Source organism: Malurus melanocephalus, unplaced genomic scaffold (genome assembly GCF_030028575.1).
Source record: "Malurus melanocephalus ecotype Western Australia unplaced genomic scaffold, MMel_1.1 scaffold_382, whole genome shotgun sequence".
Classification (NCBI taxonomy): domain Eukaryota; kingdom Metazoa; phylum Chordata; class Aves; order Passeriformes; family Maluridae; genus Malurus; species Malurus melanocephalus.
Genome location: NW_026623614.1, coordinates 107,441 through 131,010, shown reverse-complemented (window position 1 = coordinate 131,010; position 23,570 = coordinate 107,441). Strand labels below are relative to the sequence as shown.

Genomic DNA, 23,570 nt, shown 5'->3' with positions numbered 1-23,570 from the left:
GCGGAGCCGCGCCGCACCGTCCCGGCGGGCTCGCCCGGCCTACCCTGAGCCGCTCCGCCGCCGCCGCCGAGGTGAGTGTCCCGCCGGGCCCGGGCAGCCACCGCCCCATTGTTCCGCCCTGGGGAGAGGACCGGGGCTCCGTGCCGTTCCCGCACCGACCCCTTGCCCCGCTCAGCCGGGCCCGCCTCGGGGCTGTCATGCGGTCAGGGGGGCAACTGGGAACCGCCAACCGAGCCGGAGACTCCGGGCCAGCTTCCGTACCACCGCTCCTGGGGGCGGCGATGACTTGACTGGGGCACGGCGCCGGCCTCGGCTCGGTCTGCCGGCCTGGTCCGGTCGGCTGGGAATGAGCTGTCAGTGCCCCCGCTTGCGTTGGACATTGGTCCGCGAGACCCTTTCCGGTTCGCTCTCACGTCTCGGGGACCGCTCTTCCCAGGTCCTTGTCACCCATTGCTGCCGCGGCCGCAGGCGATTCCTCGCGGACAAAAGTGCCTCGACTGGGTCTTTTCTCTAGGTGCAAAGAACTTACTTGGGTTGCGCCTAGTTTTACCGTAGCTGGTCTGGATTTTGCAAGACGTTATCGGTGCTGTTAAAACCCCAGGAAGGATTTGAACTCGCCACGTTTCACGTGCGGTTTAAACACACACTCCTGTCAGAGCCCATCCTTACTGTCAGGGGTGACCTCTCCCCTCTCTTTTCGGTGTTCTATTCGATAGGCTTCAGTTCCCCGGTGAGATAAACCAGGCACGTGGTCGGCTTGGAAGAAAAACGAGAGAAACGCCACATGTACGTATATTCCTTGCGCACAGAAAGGAACCGATGTAATAAAACCTCCCCTGTGTTGTATTAGGGACTTGTCTTTAGCAGGTGGTGAACTTGTTCCAGCCCTGCTCTGCTAGCAACCACTTGCTGGAATAGAAATGCGAGAAGGATGCATATCTGAACACATAAGTAATGCTACATGACAGGGCAGGCTGTTGTGGTGGTGTGTGCAGCGGGCGTCTGCACGCCTTGGGGGCAGCTCCGTTTGACAGGGTGTCAGGCTGCGGCAGCATACGGTCGTGTGCTGGCTCTGCCAGGCAGAGGGCTGCCGATGGTGTGGCACAGAGGGCAACCATGTAGCTTTGGCTGCAGAGTGATGCTACAGGAGCCTTGGCTGTGCGCTCTGGACCTGCAGGATCTGTTTCGCGAATGCGGCTACTACTCATTACCTGCCTAAATGCAGTTCATGCCAGGCACACAGTAATGACATGCATCTTCTTCCATCCATCAGTCACGTATAGTGTGTGTGCCTTGCTTTGCTTCTTTGGTGGCAAGAGGGGTAAGAGCAGTGAGTCACTAAGTGATTTGCCCAAGGTCACTTGGCAAAGCTGGTGCTGATGCTGAATCAAGACCTCCTTTGACTGGTGCCTATCATAATGCTGGCTGCCACCACACATGGGTATGTGATACACACCCAAGGCTGGTGTAGTGCAGAAACATCCAGGTCGCTGTTGTTGCCTGATTCTCCTTGGTGGAGAGATGAGCGTATCAATGTGCTGTCTTCTACAACAGCTGTCTGCTCCATTGGGACTTTTTCCAGAGCATTCACAACCTAAGTGGTGAAGAACCTTTTTGTTTGTTTTTTGATGTGTGTGTTACCATTTTAGCAGACCAGATAGTGGGATTGGTTGCACCTTACCACCCTGACCTGCATCTCCATTACCTAGAAAATCCATTACATGGCATTTTCTGCTGTGCAGTGATGTAGGTGTTACTATGTCTCCCTACCCTTGAAAGTCTCTTTCCTCTTTCCAGATCCCCACCACTGGAAAGAAATAAACAGGTGACAGCTAAAGGAAAGCATACTTAGAAACTAGAAACCACAGTTGTTGTTCAGTTGAGGAAAGTAAAATAGTTGTGTTTTGTACTTTTAAGCCCTTTTGCATCTCATTGTGTTGCTGTTGGAAAGTGGCTCTCTGACCACCGTGTGACAGAGGGGACAGACAGCTGCATGAAGCACCTGGGTCATCACAAAGCTCGACATAGCAAGCTCACTGGGCTATGCTGCTCCAGGGCAGCTGCCAGGGATGTGCTGGAATTGCAGTTTAGTTCCAGGTGGACTCCAGCCCACAAGCTGTAGACTTCACTCATACTGATCTGGAGTTTCTGAGGTCTGAGCTCAACTCAGCCTTTGACTTTTCCATTGAGGTGTCAACCCAGGTGACATTATGTCCTCCATATTTGCTGTTTTGGGGAGGAAAAAAACTTGGCTTTTTCTTTTTCTTCTCTGCACTGCTGTTCACTGCTTTCCCTTCTGGCAGTACTTGTTGTGTGGAGGGATATGGAAGGGAGGGGTAGCTGGAGAGGAGGCTCTTGGTTCCCTGTGGGGAGCATCAGCTGTGTCCCAAACCAGTGACTGTTTCTTACTGCTGTAGAGAAGTTGCTGTTTGTTATTCCTGTCATCTTCAGCTAGTTTCAGGGTCTCAAGATGGGTCCTGGGATTGTTTTCTGTCCCTTTCAGCCCCATCTCTTGCCAGTGTAATGTCCAGTTCAGAACTGGCATCAGAAAAACCCTTGCTTCTTTTCCTTGTCTCAGGTGATTGCATCAGGCTTTGCTGCTGCTAGGAAGTGAAGTTCTCAGTGGTTAAAGCACTCGAAGATGTGTCTCTGTTCCCTGGATGTCCAGATGCGCTGCTGAGATGAGCTTTAATCTGCTCAGGTCTAGCCATTTCCTGTAGATGGCACAGGCTGGCTTCCAGCTCTTAATTCCTTGGGGTACCATCCAGTTTTTAATACCCTGACTGACAAACCTCCCAGGTTGGTCTCTTCTGGTAGAATAAGTCCCCTGTGGAAAAGCACAATTTTGCTCTTTCTCTCTGAGAATGTATCAAGGGTCTGTTCCCACCCGTGAGCCTGCTCCTGAGCTTCTGTTACTGCCTCCTCCCTGGAAAGTCAGCTGTCCTTCAACAACCTTAGCCAAGCAGAAGCCTGGAGCTCGCCCTGAAAATGTCATTTTGCTCATGCTGTTACTCTTTCACCAGAGACCCAGCATTGTGCAAGTATCCTGGAGGGGGGGTAGGAGGGGCCTGGTGGGGTGGAAGGGAAGGCACATAGGAGACCTGTGCTGTGTTTGACTACTTTTGACATTTTAAACAGGAAACATGGTGTGTAGATTCATGGATATATAACATAATGCAAGGTAGAGATATCACAGTGATACGATGTACAGATGCAGCAGTATTTTGTCAGCTGTATCAGTGTGGAGTGCAAGGAGGATTGCTAGCATGACTCTTCTGGAAAATCAGAATCCAATGCAGGTCAGGACTYGGTGTTAGTCAGGTCTCCTTTCCTCTCAGAAAGGTGCTTCCTGGCAAATGCATTTTCTGGTGATCTCGTGTGTGGTCCTATATTTCCAGAGGGTGGTGGGAGCTGTGAATTCTGACTTTATGTAGTTGATCTCCATGAGTTTTAGCTAACCTATGAGGTTTCTCATAACACTGAAGCTGTGAAAAAATACACCCATCTTGGAGCAAGTGGTCTAGGAAGTGTTGTGTCTGCTTTGCTTCTCAATTGTGCATCTTCAGCAGCTCCGTGTGGTGCACATTGTGAGGATGGCCACAGTGATCTTCCTCTGTTCTTCTTAACTTCTGTTTTGAAGTTGTGTGCTGCTTTCCAATGGGCTGGTGTTTGCTGCTTTGTTTGGCTTGCTTTCTTCACCACCCCTGGAAGCTCTGAGTGGAAGGTATCCAGAAACTGTTACTGGAGATTGGTGGGCATGATTTCTGTTGCTGTGTTTTGCACTTCAACAGCCTCTCCTGGGGAGGCAGCATCAGGCAAACCACATGGCTTGGATGAGAGGCACCCCTCCTTCTTCTCTGGTGCCTGTTACAGATCATCCACTTGGCACCAGGCCTTTCCTGGGTGTTGTTTTCTTCCTACCTGATCTTCTCTATGAAATTCAAAGGTGGAGAGGGTGACGGATTTTGTTCTAATTGGGACCACTTCACGATGGCATTTGCCGTTGCCACAGGGTTGTACTCAGCAGGAGTGAACGTAGAGGAAGSAGTTAGTGTCACTAGCACTTGCTTTTGATTTAAAGAGAAAGCCATGCTATGAGGGGGCTGCTTGTCAGAAGTCCTGCTCATTCCCTGAATCTTTGACCAGCAGTGTTTATTGGTCCCCAGGGCAGTCTGGCCTATGGTGTGGTAGGAAGATGGAGCATGAGTCATCTTTGCATGGCTCTCTGAAGCCTATACCAAGCCTTGGAAATGGATGTGCTGCTGTTGGACATTCTGGCTGGCTCCAAGGCCTGCTTGCTTGGGCCGAGACTTGATCCTCCTGCTGCCGCTCCTCCAAGGCATGGGATGGGCCATCTGAGACARTATGGTTCCAAAATGGACAGGGTTGCCTTGATGCCGGCTGCAATCCTGCACTGGAGAAAGCAGTGTGAGGATGATGGGCTGCAGTGCCCTGAAGAGAGAAGTGGGAACCTGTCCTACTCTTGCTGAGTGTGTGTGCGTGCTGGGCAGAGTCAGTGYGATGAAGCCTGCTTCCCACTTGCTCAGCTCTTTATGGAGAGACAGTCTGGTTCTTTGACAGCTACTGGTGCTTGCGCACAAGTGGCTTCCCTGTATCCTGGTATTTGTCAGATATATGCATCAGGCAGTGGTTTCCAGCCCCTTTTCCACTGCCTGTGATGTGAGTGCAGTGCCTTCATCTGTCATCATCTTGCTGCATCTTTCTGGGCAGCTCCAGGCAGTGAAACGTGAGCTATGCCCAGGCATCTTTGGGAGACAGGACTTCCCCAATGTGGGCAGCTTGTCTGGCAGCTTCAGCTGCAGCCACCAGAGAAAATAGCACTTTGATGCTGGATTTTTCTTCTCCCAAAGATCTGGAGCTATGTTTGGTGTTGGTTTTTCAGCTGCAACCCAGGATGCCTGGAGTCCCAGCTGGGGAATAATGGGGAGCCCCTTCTGATGCTGGGGTAATATCCTCAAGATGGCTTTAGGACTGTGCTATGCACTGTGCCTAGAGGTGGGGCGTCACCCTGTTTGGTGATGAGTGCTGCTGGAGCCAAGTCCTGGGCCAGAAGCCAGATTTGTGATCCATGCCAGAGAGGGCGAGACTTGGAAAGCGAAACAGAGCTCCTCCTGAGTGAGAGATGGACTGAAATACTGAGCAAAACCACAGAGTGCTCCTTGTTCCTGCCTATGTCTACTTGCCTCCTTTCTTCCCAAAGTATGTAGGAGGCCGCAGGATAGATCTGCTAGGGAGCAGGAGGGCTGTGCTCTTCAGGCATGTCTGCACCGTTGTTCCTCTTCAGGGTGCTGGTTGGGTTGATCTTTTGCAGTTTTATTTTGTTGTGATTTTTCTCCCTTTTGACCCTGCTTCTCCTATTGCTGGATCTTTCCCATCCTGCTGTTACTGGTTTGACATCCACCTCCTTGCAAGGTGTGATGTCCTGAGCAGTGCTGTGTTTGGTTGCTCTGCTCTCCTTTTCCTTGCTCAGTTCCTACTCCTGTGTCTGAGAAGAGGAATGGGCCAGGATATAGTTTGTGTAGAAGATGCTTTGTGGCACTGACTGTTTATAGACTGTGCTTCTCAGAATGTAAGCACAGGAAATGCCAGGCTCCGCTGGGGTTTGTGCGAGCAGCTTGGCTCCTGCATGCTGAGTGTCTTGCAGTCTCTGGCCACAGCATTCTTCTGCCCTGTCACAGGACAGGAGGGGTTTCAAGCATTCTGCAGAAGCAAGGGCTTACTTTTTTTTTACTCCAAAATAGAGGCTGGGAGGAAAAGTGAAAGGAAGTAACTTAACCAACAGGAAGGGAATATGTGGCAGAGCTGCGGACAGAAGCTGGAATTCGTAATTCCTGCTCATCACTCCTACTCTGCTGCCTCTGTGGGTCTCAACCTTCTCCTATTCTAGGCATAAGCGGGGTTTTCTACTCCTCTGAAAAGTTGGAGGTCAGGGGCTCCTCTCTTGAAGTATCTTCAATGCTTAGTGCATCTTTGAGTTTTTCAGCAGGATTTGTCCCCTTGAGGTTCCAAAGCTATGACATGTGTGATTACAGTGGAGTTGCAAACTGTGTCCTTGGCTACCGAGTAGAGCTTCTGTTACTCCAAGGAGCACCGTGGTCCTTGTCCAGTATTCACCCTGCAGAGAAATGCTGCTCTCCAAGAATGCCGTGCCCTTGTTTGGAGTGCCATACCCAACTTTCTCATAAGGCTTTATGTTAAGAGTACTGTTTCTCTCTGCTTGCGTGTATCCCCTGCCGAAGGCTGGTTCATGAGTGGTCTTCCTTGACTTTCTACCCAGGGCACGGTACCTGTTTGATCAGGTCTATGTCAGTTGCCTGGTTCTGCAGGCAGGGACTCTGGAGCATTGCAGTCTTCCTAATTGAAAGTAAAATCTTAATATACTCCTTGGAAGAAATATCCTGCTACATAGCTGTGTATCAGTGAATAGCTGTATTCCCCTTCAGATGGGCAGGGGCTCCAGCAGTGTGTGCAATGACTGTTGCTTCGTTCTGTTGCCATAGTGGGCTTCAGGCCTCTGGAAATGCTGCAGTTGGGAGAGGATGCTGGCTTATAAAAAGGTGGCTTATAAAAGGCAAGGGTCCCAACAACCCACATTGTAGTCTCCATGCTCAGGATGCGGAGGAACTGGATGGGGAGCTCTGAAGGGTAGTAACTGAGCAGAAGGGTTGCATCTCTGGTCAACTCTTCTCAATATCAAGCGGGCCAAGGCTGTGGAAACCCCTGCAGCACTGGAGCTTTCACCACATCCTCGGCACGATTTGTTCCCGCACTGATCTGTAGCAGAGGATTGGGCCAGACAAGGGCCTGAATGGAGCAGGTCTGGCCACAGGCAAGCCTCAAGCGCAGCAGTTAGGCTGGGCTGAAAGCTGCCTGTGTCCTGCCTCTGTGCAGCCTTGTTTGAACTTTCCTCTGGCAGTGAGCAAAAGGAATCAGGAAGACCTAGGGCTGGTGCAAGCAAGTTTCCTCTGCTCTGTCTGCCCCCAGATGCAACAGGGGGGAGGCGATAGGGGCAATAGCAGCAGCTACAGACAATCCTCCCAGAGCAGAGCAGTTTGGGGCGGCGGGGGGCTTTGGTCATGACAGCTTTTGAACAAATGTTTCTTTGCCTCTGGTGTTCCTTGCCYCTTGGGCAGGGAGGGGGAAGTGAAACTGTGGTTCAGACTGAGTCCTCTGGATGGCAAGAAAATTGCTGAGTAGCTGGTTTCCAGGTTGCCGAGGTTCTAGCCAGGGCTCGGTGTGGCTGCCAGAAGCAACAGGCTTGGAATTTCCTCCGCCCGGTGCCAGCTCCACTTGGGTTGGCCGCAGCACCTCTGCTGGGGCCATGGCTCCGCTTGAGCTCTGCAGATGGGGCGCTCCCAGAGCAGGGGTTACACTGGAGCTGGAGCTGCCCCCCTCATTCTCGCAGCCTGGTTTCTATTTTCTTTTCCAGGGTCCAAGATGTTTTGAATTATGCAGCCTGCACCTCCCGCGGGGCTCCTTGAGCAGCCGCCTAATGAGCTGAGCTCCTGACAAAGTTTGCTCTGGCTTTGGCTATGCTTGGAAGATTTTACAGCCTTTTCAGAAAAAGGAAATGCCAGGAAAGGCCTGTCTCTTCTTACTTTTATGAGGGGGTCCCAGTTGAGAGGGTGAGATGAGTTTGGAAAAGAAGACAGGAAGGATTTTGTATATGGCAGTATACACACTTTCTAGTGATCAGGGTGAGCGGACTCAGTTCATCTTGTCATAGTGGGCACAGTGCAGGTGAGACCTGCAGCACCTGGGTGCACCATAGACACGGGAAGCAGCGACTCCTTTGCTGCGGGAAGGTGGTGGTCTGTCTTCCCTCCAGCTGCCAGCATAGCCAATGGTGGTTTAATCTTTGCTAATTATACTTTTTCTGAATGGCAGTGGTTTTATTTCTGCTGTGGTCACAGGCCATGTGGACATGGTGCATGTCAGTCCCCAAGGCTCGGGGAGAGCATGGTCACCAGGTGCTGCGCTGGTGGTTTCCTTGTCAGAGGATAGCACAGTGCCCAGGCAGGGTGCTGTGGGCATAGGGATGTACGAATGCAGGTGCTAACAGCACTATATTTGACCCAAAAGGCATAGCCTTGTGTAATTTTCCCCTTCGGATAAGAAACCGTGTGTTACAGTATGAGAAATTGGGACCCCAAAATAAACGGTGACTTGCCTGCCTTCCTTTTGTAAGGTGCCAAGAATGGAGCAAAGAGCCCTCTGTTTTGGATAAACTTCCCATTGGTGAGGTGCTGAAAGTCTGCCCTTGCATTTGTCTGATTTCCTTCAGGAGAGCCCGCCAGTGATGTCATGGATCTCCCAACAAGTACTTCAGTCTGGAGAGACACTGAGGGTACAGCCTACAGGCCAGGCCCTCAGAGGGGCCCATGGGGGTCCACGGTGGATAGATTTAGCACCAGTGAGGAAAACTAGTCACCCCGGACTTTCTGTTTCTGAGGCTGATGCTGGCAATGCCTTCCTCCAAGCTCTTTCACTAGAAGCGGATGATTTGGCATCGCTCAGGGTTGCTGATCCCTGACTGGGAAATGACATTTGTATTCACCTCACTACAACCAGATAGAAGTTAATTGCTTTGCCTAGCCCAGGTTGAAACAAGACTGCAGAAGAAGGTAACTGGCTGGTGGCTAGTTGGAAGGGGAGAGAGAAGAGGTGAGCATATCCAAGAGTAATGCCATGTTTTGGGATTGTCCTTCCTCCAAGACCTGGTCCTGAGCATGTTGGGTGGCTACTCTTTCACTGTTTGATCCGAGGCTGTTTCTGTCTGTGTGTGCTCCAGTGGCTGCGGCCATGGTGGCTGTTTGCAGTGTTTTTGGAAAAACTACTGAGAGTATGCAAACAATTGATCTTTCTTGGAAACTGATAGAAGAATCCCAATAACAAACACTCCAGGAAGTCAGGCTCCTACTTCTCTTGCTATCTCCTTGCCTCCCACTGGACACAAACATTGATGTGCCTCTACTTCGACTCAGATTGTGTGCAAGTGGCTCAGCTTCAGGTGAGAGTCCAGCAGTGCTTCTGCCAGACATGGCATGCTGGTGATCAGGGAGAGGATGAAGCAGAGCTGAGACCTGACTCAAGAAGAATGTGTGCTATCCAGGCTTTCTTGCGTGCAGGGCGTGCATCTGTGGGGTCCTTCCTGCTCTAGTAAGCAATGGCTAATGGCTGACCTTGGGCTTGGAAAGAAGGAGGCATGTGGGGGAGTTGGGACTGTAGCATGAAACAGCGAGGAATCTGTGCATCGCCCTTGGCCACTAGACTAGTCTAATGCCTTGTCTGATTTGCATATCAATTAATTTTTATTTTAAGAGGACTCAAGTGGACCCAAGTGCCAGACTGCATCTCAGTATGCTGTGGGAAACCCAGGAACTGCTTGATTTGATCTGAACAAGCCTGTGGATGGTATTGCCTAATGAGCCTAAGATAATCCTCTGGGTGAAGTCAGTAACTCTCAGTCTGAAATGGGAAAATGCCAGTTTTTCGGGGGGGTCTTCAGGTCCCATTGAACAGTYTGGGCAGTGATTGAGTGAGAGTCTTGTAGTCACTGGTGATAATCAGGATCCGCTCTGATGGTAGGATGGCTTACCTTAGACCTGCCACAGGGGTCACAGTGCCAAGGGACCAATTTTCAAAGGTGCTGCTTCCCATCATCGTATGACTTGTCAGATCCAAAGCTGCTTGGTTGACCACATCTTCGGTTCAGGACAAAACCCTTGGGAGAGGGTTGGTTGCAACGTAGCTGCTGGTGGTAGAGTTCTTCTGCTCAGCCTCACTGCTGTGGGATAGGGAGAAAGCCAACCTCCCCTGTCCCGAGGCAGGAAATGAGAACCACGTGGGCTGACTTGGAGCCTCACTGGCAACTCATGTTTGCAGCAAAAGCAGCGTGGCTGGGTTTGGGCTCGCTGGCTGACTGCCACGGCACTGGTGGCCTTGTTCAGTGTCCTCTGTTTGCAAAGAGAGGGAGGGCAAAAGGGGTGTCCGCTTTTGGCTTCAGTCCTCAAAGGGAGAGGCTGCAGCCAGAGCTGGTCTCTCTTCCTCTTTCTGCTGCGCATCCATCCTTAGGAACTTGCCTGGGCTCTCAGTGTGAGTGTCCGGCTGTTGCATATGCCAGGAATAAAGGCAGCTCATGGGCTGGTGGCATGCTGCCTTCACCCAGGCCCCGCAGACAGAYTCAGCCCCAGCACAGCAGCTGTGTTAGGGTTTGCAGCTGCCACTGCTTCCAGGGCAAGAAAGGTCTTGCAGTTTTCATGACAGGGATTTTTCCTCCTGCACTGAGGTCTCTCAGCAGTCATCCCGAGGTCTTTTTCTAACCCCAGCTAAGATGCCAGGACTCCCCATTGCTGAAGAAGTGGTTATCRGAGAAAAAGGCAGCATAAACTTTCTTGGTGGACTCTGATGTGTTTGTCCTGTTCCATGACAGTGTAGCAGCAATGGCACCAGCCGCTGCTTTCCTCCCCTCCCTGGGCTGGAGCGCTGCAGGCTCTCAGCAAATACTGTCTGTGGACATCTGCTGCCTCCTCCCCCACTGCCTCCTGGCAAGCAGCAGCAGCTTCCCAGCAAACAGCCTGCTCTTTGCATCACCCCCTGCACACCCGAGCAAAACTCCCTTCTGCTCTTACAGGCACCTTCGCAGGACCTTGAAATGGTGGTTGGCCCGGAGCTGGCTTGGCTCCAGGCAGCCTTCTGGTTCATAAGACCGTAGCTGAAAAAAATCAGGGTGCCTGATGGAGGAGAAAGGCTTATTAAAGGCGATTCTTACCTTGTTCTAGCTCATGATTCAAACAGGCATCCCTCTCTTTGGCAGGACTCCAGCCAGCGCCTGGGGCCTAAGGCCAGCACAGAGTCTGGGGCAAAAAACTTGGAGGCATTCGACTGGAGCAGATGTGGCAAGGTCAGCTGTGAACTGCAGCCCTGGTGCCAGAGCTGTATGCTCTGGGCTGGTGTCTGGCATGAATATGTCATGTGCAGCTAAGGGAGGCAAAGTTCACTATTGCAGGTATTCATGCAGTCCCTTCCAGGAGACAGGTGCTTTGTTTCTTTCTGCTCTGACCAAGCAGTGGGTTGATGTGCTCCTAGGATGCAAAGGGCCACAGGGCTGTGGGTTTCTGTCTCCTGAGAGTTWCCTCCAGGCTTGCTAGTCCTGCCATTTTGGCAGTAAGAAGGCACTTGGCAAAGTGGCATTTCTGTGGGTTCAGTCTCTCAGTGCTGCTGCACCAGGTTCCCATCTGCGGGAAATAGCATTTGGCACCAGAAGGTGTGGCAGTAACCTAAGCTCAGGCAGTCCCCTAAGCCACAGTTGCCAAGATGCCCTGTCTGCATCTTCTGTGCTTTTAGCCTGGGGACTTCTCTGGAGAGTAGAGGAGCTGGGAGGGATGGAGCAGAAGGATTTAATGGAGTGGGCACAAGAAGTGTAGCAAACTCCTTTCTCCTGAAACCAGTGAAGCAGTAGCTGGGAGCAAGAAGGCAATGCCTGTCTGTGATCTCAGGGAATGCCCAGAAGGAGGGCTGAGATACGTGGATTAGTCAGAAGAGATGGTAGAGCGTGAAAGAGGATTCACCAGTTCTAACGATAAAGGCGGTTTTGGAAGAAGGAACTGCAGGGATTGCAGGTGGGACATGAAAACAGGAGCTTGGGAACATGGGATAAACAAAGCCAGTAGGGATTTTTGCTATTTTGTTTCTGGATCAGAAAGATGTGAGTACAATTTGAAGTGATTTAGACAAGAGGGCACAGCTCTATGCTTGGAGGGAGAAGGGATCATCTTCTTCACTGTGACTTTTGTCACATCTTTGTGGTAGAGTGCAGAGGCACAGCCAGATCCCTCCTGGCAGCTTGGAGGAAGCTTGGTGTTATGTGAAGTATTGCTTGGCACACAGTTACAGTTGGTTCTGGCCCCGCTGTTTGGTTAGTAAGGCTGTGGTCTGTGACTGTGCTTAGTGTCAGAAGACTTGGTGGCGGGAGAGCTGCGTGGATGCCATGCAAATGCTGCTGGAGGAGTATGTGAAATATCTGAGTGCCTGTGATGGATGTGGCATAGAGATGGCAGCTGTGGGATAGGATATCTGGCTGACAGCAAGCAGTGAGGCCAGGGGCTGCATGGCAAGCAGGGGCAAATCTCTGTGGTGTCACCAGCGAAGGGCCCTGGTGCACCTGTCAGCACACTTCTCGTGCTAGTCTGCGCAGAGGGAAAGAGCTTGGACCAGATCCAGCTGCCAGACCGCAAGTGCTTGGGTGTCCCGTCCGCTCGGGCAATAGCTGCAGGATCCTTCTCCTTGTTGGTGTGGCACTGAGCACAAAGGAGGTGAAGCGAGGGAAGGATGAGGCATGTGTTTGAGAGTGAGTTGAGAGATGCCACTGAGAAACAAAGCTGAGCTCCTCTCTGTGCTGGCAAATACTTGCTGAGAAGGGGGCAGAGGGGCTGGGCTGCAGTCTGGAAACGCTCTCACACATCCCTGAGAGGAGAAGCTGCAATGCTGTAGAAAGCCATGCTCTYGCCTGCACAGGTGATCCAGAGCTGCTGCGAGTCAGGGGCGCRACAGCAAAGCCATGCTTTCCGCAACCTTCTAGATCCTGTCCCAGTGCCTAGAAGGAGACAGCTGAGGAGGTAAGAGGGCTCTGGTAGGCAGTCTTTAAAGCCCCCACCGGGGTGTCACCAGCAGCTGTAGGCAAGGACTGGTGTTTACCCAGTGCTGAGGAGAAGCAGAAGGTGCCATGTGGAGGCCAGTTGTTGCCTTCCCCCAGAGATCAGTGCAAGAGCGCAGGGGAAGGCAGCTGGGCACGATGTTATCTTGAGGAGAAAGAACTGGTAATTGGAGGCAGAGGGAGCACCAGAGCCCAGGAGATTGCTGGGGCTGACATCCTTCCTTTGAGCAGGGAAGCAGTGCCAAGAGTCTAGCAGGACCCTGGCCATGGGAGCACTCTCAAGTGAGTGCCTCAGTTAGTGTCTCTGGTTGTGACTTTGTACCCAGAGGCTTCCCAGAGGTAAATGGCATGGCAGGTGCAGATGTATGGACTGCAGGGACTGGTGCTGGGCTCAAGGAGAGCAGTACSTGGCTCTTCTCCCTTCTCTGGTGGTGTTGGCACATTCCTATGAGTGACCATTCCCTCTTTGCCAAGGCTGATACAAGACTTTACCCCAAGTGCTCGGCTCTTGGTTTCCTCTGCAAGGAGTCCAACTCCTGGATTGGGCCTGCAAGCAGGACTGGGTCACTAGCGGGTCAGGAGCAGGGTGAGCCAGCACATGGGGAGTTGAGCACAGGCCCCAGGCAATACTGAAGCACCAGCTGGTCCTTTTGGGAGGCCAGTGGCCTTACTAGCCCAGAGTCGGGTGGGGTGGCCCGGGTGGGCCTGCAGCAGCTGTCTTCCCGGCACTGGAAGGTTGGAGCCAGGAGAAGGGGAAGGGAGAAATCACCCCGCAAAGGGTTAATAGTATCTCCAGCCTGCTGCTCAAAGCCCAGGCCCTGCTGCAGGAGTGGTGTTGAGCAGCCTGCTCCAGTTGGCGTCTGTCCCAGAATGCTTTGGAAAAGCACTGGCCTCTGACCCTCAGTACAAACTGAGCCCAGCACGTGGGAGGGAGAAATTACTCCCAGACCTTCAGGCTCCAGGGTTTACAAGCTGCCTGCAATAAAGCAGCCATTTTTTYCCGACAGTTATTAAATCTCCCGTTTTAGCCTGCTGCAAACCTCTGCCTGTCGTTCCCCTACCCCGTCCCCAGCCCCACATTGTGCTTCTCCTGCTCAAACCCTAAACACCTCTAAAAGGTGAGGCAGACCTTTCTGGTGAAGACTGAAAGCTGGGGAGAGCTCCAGCCACTGGTTTGGGAGCAGTGCCCCTCACCCTGCAGTGGTGGGTCCCATCCAGCTTGGCAGCTGTACTTGTGTCTGTGTGCCTGCTCCCTGCGTGAGTCAGTGCAGGCAGCAGCAGCCTCTCCAGGTGCCTTGCTACAGCAATCCCTGAGGGAATCCTGCACCTGCTTCCCCCACTTGCGGGATGCACATCTGTATCTGTCTTCTGAGCTCCCATGGGGCCAGTGGGGCTCTGCTGGTGGACCACATTTCAGTATTGTCTTAGTGTCCATGCTAGGGACTGGGAGCCAAAGGGCAAAGATTTTCTTCTTGGCCTTGCTGTCACCTGGGGCAGCTTTGGACAGGGTCTTGGTTTTTCTTTGCCTCAGTTCTGCTATCTTGAAATGGGAATAGGAACAAGGTTTGCACTTACTTGTCATCAGCTCCTTAGGTAAATTATTCTGTCTGCACTTCCTGCAGTGAGCGACGGATTAATTGCCAGGGAGGCTGGCCAGTTTCTATGGGAGATCACTGCGTGGGAGGCTCAGGAGGCTTCCTTCACCAGCTAGTGTTTGTAATGACTGCTGCAGCTGGAAAGTGCCGAGAGCTGCTTATTCACATAGGATTTTGTGACCATCCAGTTGTATGGAAGTGCCGAGTTGGTGTGGAGCAGTGAGCAGTGCCTGTCTGGTGTTGTGCTGAACATGCCAGCATGTTGCTGCAAAGGGTGTGGGGAGCATGTGTTTTTGTTTGCACAGTTCTTCGGGAACAGAACACTCATTACAAGTGGCTACCATGCCATGGGCACTGTGGGATCCAGATAAATAAAATAGGAGCTGGTATTTCAAAACAACCTCTTCCCTGCTCCTCCCACCTCCTGTGCACATTCCTCTGGTGAGGAGCAGGCGAAGGTGAGGAGATGCCCACAGAATGCAGCCGTAGCCTGCGGCCTAAGAGCAGCTGCAGCATCAGGCAGCCTAGACTCTACAGCTCTCTTCCCAGGAGATGTAGGACACACTCAGTGGAGCAAGTCACCTTAGCCTTGGCTGTGCCACCTGTCAGGCAGGTGATACCTGCCTGGAGACCCAGACCACAGTCCCTAGCCCTTGGCGTGGCTGGAGGAGACCAGATCTGAGGGTAGCCCTCGAACCTTAGGCTTTCACTGCACTTCAGTGGTTTGCCAGGAGCAAAGGGCCTTAGTGGGAGTCTCACATTGCACTTGGCACTGGCACCAGCCAGATCTATGCTACCCCTTGCTCTCTCTGGGCCGCACCCCTGGGCACAATGAGACAGGCAAGCCATTTTCCCAAACATGTCTTGGGCCGGTCTAGGATTTACTCAACACACAAGAAAAAAGCCCATTCATCTGAATCCCCTTCTCTCCTCTCTGAAGCTTGGTTTTGTTTTTGAATCTATATGGCAAATGACCAAACTGTCTGAGTCAGTCAGCTGGCTGGTCACCAGAAGTAAAAATGTGGTTTTGTCCCCTCCCTTGTTCCACCCCCTTTCCCCTGGATTTTTTTTCTACTTCGCTTAGCGACAGTTTCATGTATTTACAACAAACCTCTTTCTGCCTCCTCTCTTGGGGCTGGGACAAGTGGAAGCTGGTTTTTGTTTTCAAAGTCAGCCTAGAGAGAGAAAGTGCAGGAGGGCAGCTTGGCTTTGCCTTCTTGCTTCTGCCCACAATGATGCAGCCTTGGAGAAGAGGGAGCTCCCCACTATGTTCAGACCTTTGCAGGCTGATAGCATCATCTACAGGCAAATAGATAGAGAGGTGCCTTACCCAAGACCATGCAGGCTAGGCCTGGGAGGATGGGAACTGGGAGTCAAATCTCCTTCTGCTACTGACAAAAGACATGGCTGAATGTCTTTTGGCACACGCAGAAGCCATGCTGGCTGTGCGCTGGGGACAGGAAGCTCTGTGAGGTTCCTGAGTGTTAGCCAGTGCTCTTCACTGCTAGGGTGGCGGGATGGTCTGGTTGAAATGTGCCCTGAAGTTGTCTCTTCCATTGAGAAGATGGGAGCCAACAACACTCCTGTGTGAATAGCCGACATCTTGTAGAGGCAAGATGCCCTTTTAGTCAGGGGGGTCTCAGGGGTGTTTGGCTGCATGGGCAGCTGGCCAGGTTTCAGGCACCTTGTGCTGTTGGGTTGCTCATGACACCCGTATCCTGAGGACAGGGGTACAAGGAGTGGTTTCCTTGCTGTGGCCTGTGGTTTGGCCATCAACATTTTTAATTCCTAGGCATCCAAATTCTGTAGCCCCAACTGTGGGCAACCTTGTGACCCATTCCCAGAGTGAAGAGGAGATGGCACAGGGGGTAAAGCAGGTGCAATCCAAGTAGTCTGCTTTTTCCGTTTTTCCTTGTGGTAAGCCTGTGTTCCAGCCTGACCTGGCACAGGTCATGACGAGTCAGGGATCTCAGTGTGTGTTGCAGCTCCCAGTGGGTCGCTGGGTGCCGGAGTGTGTGGTGCCCCACAGAAGTAAAACTTACTGAACTGTAAATGAAAGACACTTCTCCAGCGAGAAGTTTTCAGATGCAAATTGGCCGGTTGGCTTCAGAGACAGGTTTTCTTAACATCTATGCTGATTTTTGCTATTTCAAATGCATACAATGCAGCAAATGCTCCACTCCGACGCTGGCTTCTGTGTACTTCAGCAAGGGAGCTGCATGAGAATGAGCAGCTGGCTGCCTGCTGCAAGACACGCAGTACTGAGGATACCCGCATTGGTCTGAACTAGTTTGCTGCTTCCTCTGTCATATATCACAGCTTAATCATAGGACATACTTGCAAGGCAGCAAAAGTGGGGGAGGGGGGAAACTGATTTACTGTTTTTTTTTTTTATTTTAGCAAGAAAGGATGTAATGTTCTAAGAAATCTTAAAAGGCAGAATTAATCCTTCACAATATTTTGCTCTGTTGAAATGAAGGGAATTGAAAGATGAACAAAGAGGCTTGAGAACACAGTGGGGAAAGGTACCCACAAGTTGCTTGTAAGGCAGAGCCTCTTCGCTGCATGTGAGATGGGCAATGCAGACATGAGGGGAGCGATTATTCCCCAAGARGTATGTCTCGGCACACTTAGTTGTGCCCTCACCTCTTCACTGATGGATGGTGGCCATCTCTGATGGTCAGCTATACGGTAAAGCTGGAGGTGGCTGTGAAAGTGCTGCAGTGTGCAGATATCTGCAGTTCATACAGGAATTGTAGCAGCAAGACAGAACAGGTGAAGAAAAGTGAGAAGCAATGCTGGGATCTGGTGTTGGCATAGATTTGTGGGGCTGGAAATTAGTGGAGGGTAATGGATGCTGCACATTTGCTGGGCAGTTAGGGGAGCTTTGAGGTTAGGAGGATACTGGGAATGTATCTCCTGCCTAGTGCCTAGTCCTCAACCCAGTGCATAGTCCTCAGCCTGTCATCGCTTCTCTTTAARAGCTTGTTGCCCATAGGCTTGAAGAGGTGTGGGAAGAAGAGAGCTCTGTACCAATACCTGAGTGTCTCTCTGATGGAATCACTGTGCCTGACAGAGCCACCCTTTTTTCTTAAACTTATTTGTGGTCATTCACTCAGTGACCATCCAGGACAGAAGAAGAGGAGGAACGGTTTGGACAGGAATATGCTGGCCTGCAGTTTGCTGGCACCTGTGGGCAGGTACTGAAGTGGATACCATGGTTTTCCACCAAACACATACTGGGGAACTGACCTGGTACAGGAACTTTTTATGTATAGTGCTTTTGGAAGTTRTTTCTGTTAGTGAATGCCTCCTTGATCCTGGTACTTAACCTGTTTGCTTTTGGTTTTGCTGGAGAGAAAGAAACAAGACTTGTCAGTTCAGTTTTGTCCTAGTCGGTGTCATTTTTCAACCCTTGCCTGGATGGATTGCAAACGTGGGGATCTCTAGATCCCGTTGCTCCTTCTGACAGATAGGGGTGGGGAAAATAATCCTGAAATGGATCTGCTGTTTAAATCAATTCCACCTCATGATCTGAAACTGCAGATGACTGCCTGGCCTTCAGCCCCGCTTTTTGCACCCTAGCTGAACTCCTCAAAATGCCAGTGCTGCCTTACRGCTGTTTGTGGTGTTCCTCCACGCAAAGCATAGTTTTTGAAGCTGAGGAAGTGGAGGAGGGGAGCATCCCTGAGGGACTACTTAGCTTCCAGACTTACTTGCATTCTGCTCCCCAGGCAGGTGATTGGAGTTTGGCACAGTCTGTTTTTAACCTCATCACCAGGAAAGATGCTTGTAACACAGTCTGACCCCTGGGCAGACTTCTAAACAAACAGAAACTCCTGCAGCAAATCAATACCTGGATCAATGGGGTTTTTTTTCCCTCTCTCAGAAACAGAGTAGAGTTGTGTTGATTCAGTCTGCTGAGGCTGTTTCCTAGGACATCTCCCTGCCAAAGCCTGAAATGAAGAACTGGAATTTCCTCTTAGCTCTTTTGCACTTCCGTTGTCACCTGAGTTGAAGGAGTACCTACATTTTAGGCTTCACTGAAAGTCTCGCTTATAGTTGTTGGAGCTAGCTGGCTATCTCCAGTACATCAGAGGGGTGAAACATACTGGGCAGCTTGGCAAACTGTGAGCAAAACTGTGATGGTATGTAGTTTTTGCCTTCCAACCTTCCTGCTTGTCAGGTGCCCTTTTGAATGCACTCTGGAAAAAGGCAAATGACACTTCAGTGGACTCAGTCCCTTCCACTGGCCCATACCTATTGGGACAGTTTTGACGGAGCCCCCCACAGTTTTTCACTAGTGGGCTCTGTGCGTGTGCTGGGCAAGGAAGCTTAGCACCACGTGCGCTGTGTTGTGGCAGGTGTTTGCCATCGTATCACTGTGAGGGTTAATGACTGGCAGAAATGAGCCAGGTGCTTTTGTGTTTGAGGCTTTGTCTGTAGTTTTGCTTGGTCTAAAAGGGAAAATCGCTCTTGTGGAAGTAGTAAGAGATGAAAATATAGCTGCTGTCTGATCCATGGGCTGTTGTCACTATGTGGAGGATGGACACTGCTTCTTCCCTCCCTGGGGCTGTGCATGCACATCACTGTGATGTGATGTCAACAGGGCCAGCAGTCAGGGCTGAGCTTCTTTGTGATGGTCTCCAGTGGCTAATGGGTGTTTGAGTATGAGCTGTGTTTGGCCAGAGCAGCACTGTGTCCTGAGGATGCTCAGGAGGATGGTCTGCTCTTGGACAGTGTGTCCAGATTTGGGAGCTGACAGCTCATTTCCTGTTTTGCTTTTGACCATGAAGATGATTGTTGTCTCCTAGATTTGCCCATGTGGAGTGAGGCTAATGGGCTTGGCAGTCAGGGAGGTGAACCCACTCATGTCGGCGATGTTTGGAAAGAGCTATGAGAGACTTGGAACCCACTCTTCTTCAAAGCTGTTTTATCTGCAGCCTTGCCTGGGCTCTCTCTGTGGAGTGTTTGAGAAAATTCTGCTAGACTGAGCTGAATGTGAGTAGGGTGGTATGTCCCAGGCCTCACGCATATCAGGCTTTACTTGCTTTCGCAATGAAGTTCTAGTGCCCAAAGGTGGGACTGCTGAATTTGCTGAGTCAGGCATTGAACAAGAGAACTGGTGCCCTCCGTTCCCTGCTGTGCTGTAGGGTAAGCTCCCTGTCTGGATTGAAGTGCCAGTGTCTGGGTACAGCAGGACTGCTTGTGCTGAGGCTAGGCGGCAGGAAGAGATGTGCCTGGCTGTGTCCTGCAGCATTGCTGTCCCTCCAGGGAAGAAGGCACAGCAGGACTTCCATCACATCTACCAGAGAGGCTTCCACCTTCTCTCACGCCCACGCGCTAGTACAGATGTGCACACGTGTACAGATGCAGGTTCATACCAGTGTGAACATGCTCGTGCAGATTCACATGCATTTGCGGTTAAGCAGGCACACCCACGCCAGCGTGGATGCAAACAGACCCGTGCCGGTGCGCGTCTGCTCACTGTCGTGGAGGCAGACATGTTCATATTTGCACGACTCCGGGCTTGTGCTGGCACAGGCACAGGCATACACGCTCCTGCACTCACAGACACTGGCAGTGGAGCTAAGCCATGGCATTGGTCTATTTTTGGGAGCACTCCTAAGAATTGTGAGCGTGTTTCAGATGTTAGAGTCTTAGATGGGGGAAAGCTAGAACAGATGGCTGGAGGGTTCAGAGCAGCAGCCCTGCTGAGAACAGATATTTATAGGCAGATTTAACCCTTGTGTGGTCTCCAGAGCCACATTTAAAGGGACAGCATCTGGAGCAAACGTGGTAGAGCTGAGCGATGACCTCTGAGGGTGTACTGTTCTATCTGATTTCTGTGAGCTGATTATCAGTGTAGTCTGAAAATCCTGTCTGTGCTCTTCCTCTTTCTCAGGGGACGCAGCTTTCCCTAGACCATCGAGCCTGGTTGCTATAAGCCTTGGTGAAAATGGACTGGTTGTGGTTATTATTTGCTGACCAAGCTGGGGCAGCGGGTACTGCGGCTGCCCTGTGCTTGCGTGACCAGCAAAATGAGGACAAAGATTGTTTTGTCCCTCTTGCCCTGATTATTTTTTCTTTTATTTTGTTCTTTTCTCTTTTAGCAAAAGGTTACCCAGATTCTTTCTTTTCCTTGTTGGAAGTAGATACTGTGTTTTCTTTCAGGCACACCATCTTGTAAAGAGATGCAGATTAAACCCTGGCCTGTCAGATCCATCAGCTGTTTTTTTACCTGACCTCATCTTGGACCCTTGTGCTTGAGCATTTAGGGAAGAGCAAAATCCATCTGGGGATTGTGCTGCTTTGTTGAAGAGAGTTGGCTGCAAAGCAAGGAGCATGGCACATTTGAAGTGACAGCTCTATTTGCAGTCCTTTCTTTGAGAGCATCTAGCCTCCTGTTTGGGTCTGAGGTAGTGTTGTATTTAACTTGTTTGGCATGTCTTGAAGTGGCCTTCACAGAGCTGAGTACCAGATATGGGCGAAGGTGATCTGGGCGGAAGGAAGAAAACTATGTCCTCAGGTGGGCCATGCAAAGAACTGACAGAGTAGTTATCTGAGAGTTGCGGGGGAAAAAGGCACTGGCTCTGAAAGCGTGAAGTGGGGTGCAAAACTGGGGAGCTGTGTGAGTCTGCTCAAGCTGCTTTTCAGTCCGGCTCTGGCAAAATTAGGAAATAGTGGCATTCCTGGAGCTAGTGCAGGGCTCTGAGAGACTGGATAAAAATGAAACGGAGGTGGGCACAACTGGCAGAGCTGGTGCTGCCAGGTCAGAGAATGATGGCCTATATTTGTGCTCCTAGAAGGGAGTTGTGAGATGTGGGAAACAGCTGCAGCATCAGGTGGAAAAGGACATTCCTCCCTCAGATCGGCARTTTACCCCACAGGGTTTGAGCTGCAGTAGTTGTGCAGTGGCACCCACGGCATGCACCTGGGCTCCACCTTTCCTGTGTTGGGACTTCAGTTAATCCAGATATTTGGAGCTGCTCACCAGCTTGTGCCTAGCTTGGAGATCCCAGGGAGGCAATGCTRGGTGTTATAGGGCTTGTCTTTGCACTGCTATGCTCCTTTGGGCCAGTCAGAAGTGCCTCTGATGTTAGAGGCGGCATGCAGCAGTCCTGAGTAAGGCTGTTTGTCCAGAGTCAGGTTCTTGGCCAAATGTTTCACGCAGATACTCAGTGTATGCCTCAATGAGCTGAGTTGGTTGTTGTGTATGCTGATTCCATCCTTAAGGGGACATGAAGCTCTGYTGGAAAGTCTGGGAGTGTGACAGAGTGCTGGTGTTGCCTTGGGGATCAGCTCTGTGCTTTGAGGATGTGAATTCAGAGCATCCCTGAGTTTTCTGTACACTGATGTGCTGGGCATGGGAGATGAAAATCTATAGAGAGTGGGAGTATGTTGGAGCTGCTTGCTTCCTTGCTTATTCATCCTGCTTTCAGATTGTGGAAGCTTGTAAAGCAGTCACCATAGTCCCCCCACGCACAGTTGTGTTCTCACTGCTCGCCTGTGTGTCACATGGAGGAGTTCTCAGCTTTCCAGAAGCTCTTGGTCCCAGATCAGCGCCTGTACCCACAACTGAAATGTAACTTTACAGTGAGAAAAAACTGGTTTCAGCTCTTGCAGAACCCCCCTGCATATCCCAAAAGCACAGCTGATTGTGCTGGGGACCCAGGTGTGATGCTGGCAGTGCTCAGCCAGCTCACAGTCTGGTCTGCTGCGTGGTGGTGTCATCTGGCAGCTTTGTGTCTGTGGCTGGCTGATGCATTCTGTATCCAGGCAAATCGCGAGGAGCGAGGTTGCTTGGCAGGGCCACTGGACACTCTGACATGGTGTTCCTGTGGCTGTGCTGGCCAGTGTTCTTCCAGGGCCCACAGGAAGGGCCAGCAGCCACCTGCTCTCTTCCTACCTGAGGAGGCAGAGGGAGAACCTGGCGGGAACAACTGCACCCAACTGGGAAGCTGCCAGTCCTGGGATCTGCCCACACTTGCCTGCTTCCCACAATGGCCCCATTGTTCCTGAGAGGGCAAGGAGGAGGCTGCCTGCAGCTCCCTGGGCATCGTTAACCCTCTGCCTGCCAGGAGCAGGCTGCAGGATGGTCATACATGGGGCAGGAGGTCCCCTGGGCAGGTGGAGGAGCTCCCACTGCCCTTAAGTTCAAGGAGGGGAGCTGCAGGGGAGCACCAGCCTGTCTCTGCAAGCTGCCTCTAAAATTGCCTTTTCCTGCTGTTATGAGGAAAGCTAGCATGCGCCCAAGCTGAAGACATACACCAGAGAGACAGGGCCCCACTGAGCCTTGGTTTCCTCTGACAAGGAATAGGGAGGCTCTCTGCCTTCTTCCAGGCTGCTTTCTGCCATGACCTTGCCTTGAGAGCAGCTGCCAGTGGCTGGGTTGTTCAGGCCCTGATGTGCGTGCCAGAGCAGGACATGTCTTTAGGAATGGAACATTTAGGGTGTTGGGGGGCTAATTGCTGTGGCTGAGGTATTGGTGTGGAACCTGTTTAAAGCAATTCCCAGCTGATCAAAGTGCCTTCTTCCTTCCTGTCCTGTAACGTGATACCGGGCCAATGAGCTGCTCGGGGTCTGCTGTGGCTTCTGGTTCCTGTTGTTGTGGAGACCGAGCCTTGCAGGGCACATACATGCCTCACCACGGGTGCAGGCTCAGAGCCAGAGCACAATATCCGTGTACTGAAGAGGACGACGAGTATCCTGTCACTGGCCAAAGGAGCTGGATGGTTGTATCCCACTCGGCTCCTGGCTCTGCACTSTCCATCTCCTGATAACAGTTGTGCTTCCCTACAGCTTTCTGCTATGGGTGTTTCCTGATCAGCTGATTCCAGGGGTTATAGGGCTGCCTCATCACCCCTGCTCTGTCACAAACTTCCTCTCCAGAATCTATGGGATGATGGAAAGGAAGAGGCATTTGGCTAGCATGCCAAGACTCTGTACGGGAAACTTTCTGGATATCAGTCTTCAGAGATGTTGATCCCCATGTATCTCATGCTAGCTCAGAGACTGGAGAATTGGCTTGGTAATCCAAACAGCCGAGGACTTCGAAACGTAATATATATCTCGTGGAAGTCACCAACTAGGTTTTCTCCAAACCCTGATGCTAACTTGCTTATATCATTATGTAAACAGCCACCCTGCTTCCAAAAGATCTCATTTCCTCCCACACAGTAGCCTTTGCACTCTTCTYTGTACTCTGGTCTTTGTTGTTGCAATACTTTTGTTTTTAATATTCTGTTTCTTAAGTAAGGGCAGAACTAGAGTTAACTGTGGAGAGCCAAGGGCTGAGT

At 51.4% G+C, this 23,570-nt stretch overlaps 1 protein-coding gene across 4 annotated transcripts in view; it reads left to right on the top strand.

The window, feature by feature from the left end:
* The first annotated feature begins 762 nt into the window (after positions 1-762).
* Positions 763-23,570, top strand: part of BCL9L (BCL9 like) — a 45,394-nt gene continuing 22,586 nt past the window's right edge. For 3 of the 4 annotated variants that reach the window (XM_057379038.1, XM_057379037.1, XM_057379036.1), the window contains exon 1: positions 763-786. The gene's annotated coding sequence lies outside the window, so the exon portion shown is untranslated. The remainder of the gene's footprint in view (positions 787-23,570) is intronic. The other variant, XM_057379035.1, reaches the window with a different exon arrangement.